The following is a 4,472-nucleotide window of genomic DNA, read 5'->3' as shown; positions in this document are numbered from 1 at the left end:
CAAGCAATCATTCCTTTTTGTTTAAGTAAAAAAAAAACAAAAAAACTTTTTGGCAGTAGTTAACGTGTGATTGTCTGCGAATAATCACAAATGAATAATCACCAGTTTGACTGCAGGGTTTCGGATGCACAGAAATTAATGGCGAGATTATAGCATGCTAAATCACCCTACCAGACAGCTGTCTAGCGACTGTATATGGGAAACTTTATGCTTCTGCTAACTATTCACAAATATGCAGCTTTGGAGAAAATCTGAAAAGTTGCCCACAAAGCATTGTGTTAGATCCAATGAATTATATTTTTTCTAGGCTGTTCAACATTCTCTGAAAAGTGCGTTGGCTACTGTAAACATGTGTCAATAAATGTCAGCGGAACACAGATGACACAGAAGGATTTGCGACGAAGGGGATGTGACATGAACCACCTGCATAACTAACAGCGGAGGCGGTGTGCACGTTTAACACTTGTGTTGGACCTTTGTAGCCAATTCTAAATCTAAATGTTAAAACTTTCACGTTATTTAGTTGCCAGTAGGCTAATGACAATTGGAAGTGGCCTCATTCGCCCATAAAAGCAGTTCTCTGTTGCGCAAAAGAGCTCCTAAGGGTTCCGCCCACCCGACACACCCCCGCAGCAATGTTGCATTTTTAAAAAATAGGCAACTATTGTCATGCCAGATATGTATTTAAAATGCATGATAAATAATATGGTAAAGTTAAACTTTAGGCCTGCTAAGTAGACAATAACGTTAGTTTGAACTCACCAAAAGCGGTATAGTCAATTCAAGTTGTTAAATTTTTCGAAAGTTGCCTTGACTACTCAGAGCCTCTTCTGTCTTTTTCTCGTGATTGAGGATCTATCGGGTCATCAGTGGAAATGGCCAGTGTAATGGAGGACAGCCGAGCCGTAGCCTAGGTCCTTCACCCAAATGACAGCATGGAAAGGTTCCTTGAACGCACAGGACGCTTTACTTTAAATAGCTTATCTGTGGATCCGAGCCAGGAGACCCGCCCCCTGGCCCCCTCCCGCCGCTTCTCTCAATGGACGAGCGTAGTTTCTGGCCAGTGGGATGGAGACTGCGCCCCCATCGGACTTTAATTCAGTTGCAGTCTTTATGGAATTTGATGAGAGAGATTGCGCTAAACCGGCGTCGTGAACTTGTAGCATAATTATCTAAAGCCTGCGCCAGTTACAGTTGATTGACTGTTATTAACTAAATAAAAAAAAACATCACAACCTCTGCACGAATCAGTTCATGTGTTGGCAAGTGAATCTGTGCAACTTTCAAAGATGTTTGGGGAAGGGCTTATAGTGCCCGGGAAATCCTTTGTGTCGCCCCGAGTTAGTTGTGCTGTAGAAAGCCAAGAGTAGGGTTTAGACGGTCTAATGTCTCTGCTCTATCATCAAACCATAAAATTTAATGAGCGGCCACTGCCCCTATGTGGACCCACCACCCCTGCCCATTCTGAGCGGGTGGATGGCTCTTCCGCTGCGGATCCCCCTAGCCCTCCTCTACCTTCTGTAGTCCTGTACGTGCTGAACGTGCGTTCCCACGCCTTTCAGTGGTTGCGCTTCTGATTGGCCCCGTTTAGGTGGTTTACGAAACATGCATGTGTGTGTGGTTCTCTTCTTACAGAATAATTAAAGCCGGATTTAATTTACCTTTGTTTCACACTACAGGTAGAAGTGGTCTCTACAGAGTTTATCCTACTCCAAACTAATAAACGCCGCCCCCCCCCCCCCCCCCCACACACACACACACACACACACACACACACACCAAAAAAAGGAAGTGATTTGGAAGTTATTCAACCTTGCTCATAATTAGCCAAGACCAAATCCGTCAGGCGTCAGGTACTAGGAAATTAAGTTTCATCTGAAGTGTTCTCCCAGGTGGATTATTATTACCTTATACAGTGAAACAGGTAGCAGCCACCTGTAGCCTGCATAATCATGTTATGTTTGACTTATCATAATCATAAACAGTGTTTGTATGCTGGTTTCCACAGACCTAGGCTATATTTAGCTTTTCTTAGAATGATGGTCTCCCAGCATCTTCCAAGTGCTGTGCTGTGCTATGCTGTGCTGTGCTGTAGTGCTGTGTTGTGTTGTGCTGTGTTGTGCTATGCTGTGTTGTGCTATGTTGTGTAGTGTTATGTTGTGTAGTGCTGTGCTGTGCTGTGCTGTGCTGTGCTGTATTATGTTGTGCTATGTTGTGTTGTGCTGTGCTGTGTTGTGCTGTGCTGCGTTGTGTAGTGTTGTGTTGTACTGTGCTGTGCTGTGCTGTGCTGTGCTGCGTTGTGTAGTGTTGTGTTGTGCTGTACTGTGTTGTGTTGTGTTGTGCTGTGTTGTGCTGTGCTGTGCTGTGCTGTGTTGTGCTGTGCTGTGTTGCATTGTGTTGCATTGTGTTGCATTGCGTTGTGTGGCTCTGAAGGCTGTACAGAATACAGAGACTTTTTGTCCTGTGGGGCAGCCGTGGTTAGGGCTTAGGACTTGTAACCGGGGGGTTGCCTGTTCCAACCCCGACCAGTAGGCCACGGCTGAAGTGCCCTTGAGCAAAGCACCTACTGTAACCCCTCACTGCTCCCCGAGCGCCGCTGTAGCAGGCAGCTCACTGCGCCGGGATTAGTGTGTGCTTCACCTCACTGTGTGTTCACTGTGTGCTGAGTGTGTTTCACTAAATCACAGATTGGGATAAATGCAGAGACCAAATTTCCCTCACGGGATCAAAAGAGTAGATACTGTTGTGAGAGGTAGCCTATACTCAACCCTACATGTACATGACATGAAGACTTAGAATAATCAAACGCTCATCACATTGGGCCAGCTCCGGTTCTGATAGACTCGGATGCCTGCCAGCTGAAACTAAAGTAATACTTTAAGATTTATATAGTAGTGTATGGTATTCTGTAATGCCTCTATAATATTCTTGTCCTCTGTACATTCTTATAGTACTTCTATAATATGCCCCAAACACTATAAGATTCCTTTACTATCTACGTATAGTATTCCTGTAAGATTACTCATAATATAGCCTATAATATAATATATTCTATGGCAGTGTTTCTTAACTGGTGGGTCGGGACCCAATAGTGGTTCGTGGAACCACTCTGGGTGGGTCGCGGGGCTTGGGGTAAAAAAATTCAGATGCTACTGTATCAGATCTAATATTGGACCTTTATTTTGATATACTTTATTATATCAGTCATTGCCATGGACATAGACAATGTTTAAGTGACAAGTCATGTTAGACATCATTTTAGTGGTAAACACAAATAGGCTACGACCCTGAATATTTGAAGTAGGTAAAGTAAAAGGTAGTAAAAAAATATATAGGTCACGACTTAATCAACATGGTAAATTGTGGGTCCCAAAGCCAGTTAAGAACCACTGTTCTATGGGAATATCATACAGTATTTTTTTTTATCCCAAAATGCTGTAAGATTTATATAGTTCTTTTTCATTAGGGAGAATCAAAGTCAGTGTAGTAGTCAATCTGCTGCCCCCAAGGTACTGTAGCCTTTTTAATCATCCTCCGTGCCAGGAGACAGACGCCGGGGAGCCGATTACAGAATGTGAAAAATGTTTTGTGTATCAACCTTTTGCTCCTAATCTGCCGCGTGAGAGGAAGTGACAAAGGAGAGCCCAGCAGGGTGTTCTGCCGCACGACTTCCTGGAAACAGTAACTCCTACATTCAGAGAAAGAAACAAAAAAACACACAAAGTCACTGAAATTCCTCACAGACTACATCAACTCAATTTAATCTTCATTGAAACCATGCAGCACAGCAGTATTAAGAAAGGGACCTTAATTTTAGAAACACACTTTCCTTGTTCTCCCAGCTTCTGCTTAACCAGCTGATATGCGGTTGGCGTCCTCTTGAAGACCTAATGGACCCATGCAGAGACATACTTGAGTCTTTGAGAGCTTGTGGCTTTGTGTGTTTGTGTGTGTGTGTGTGTGTGTATTACACATGTACTGCATGTTATTACTTTAAGTATAAGTATAAGTATATATACTCTTTTGATCCCGTGAGGGAAATTTGGTCTCTGCATTTATCCCAATCTGTGAATTAGTGAAGCACACACAGCACATAGTGTACACACAGTGAGGTGAAGCACACACTAATCCCGGCGCAGTGAGCTGCCTGCTACAGCGGCGCTCGGGGAGCAGTGAGGGGTTAGGTGCCTTGCTCAAGGGCACTTCAGCCGTGCCCTACTGGTCGGGGTTCGAAACCGGCAAACCTCCGGTTACAAGTCCGAAGCGCTAACCAGTGGCTGCCCACTTTAAATGAAGCCTTTTGGTTTCGTAGTTAGCTCACACATACAGTAAGTAGCGAAGAAAGCTTGACCCAGACCTGAAATCTTACATTCATTACATTCCTTTATTTAGCAGACACTGTTATTCAAAGCGACTTGTCATTTACTTGTCAAGGGCCATTCTCCCCAGAGCAACTCAGGGTTATGTAAAGG

The 4,472-nt window shown here is 43.9% G+C and overlaps 1 protein-coding gene across 1 annotated transcript in view; it reads right to left on the bottom strand.

Annotated features, from left to right (window-relative positions):
• Positions 1-963, bottom strand: part of LOC121690287 (uncharacterized protein C17orf114-like) — a 6,262-nt gene extending 5,299 nt beyond the window's left edge. Inside the window, exon 1 of the mRNA XM_042070781.1 lies at positions 763-963. The gene's annotated coding sequence lies outside the window, so the exon portion shown is untranslated. The remainder of the gene's footprint in view (positions 1-762) is intronic.
• Between the last annotated feature and the right edge of the window lie 3,509 nt (positions 964-4,472).

The sequence above is a fragment of the Alosa sapidissima genome, chromosome 18 (genome assembly GCF_018492685.1).
Source record: "Alosa sapidissima isolate fAloSap1 chromosome 18, fAloSap1.pri, whole genome shotgun sequence".
In the NCBI taxonomy this organism is placed as follows: domain Eukaryota; kingdom Metazoa; phylum Chordata; class Actinopteri; order Clupeiformes; family Clupeidae; genus Alosa; species Alosa sapidissima.
Note: the sequence above shows the minus strand (reverse complement) of the source record. Positions and strands in the feature narration are given on the sequence as shown.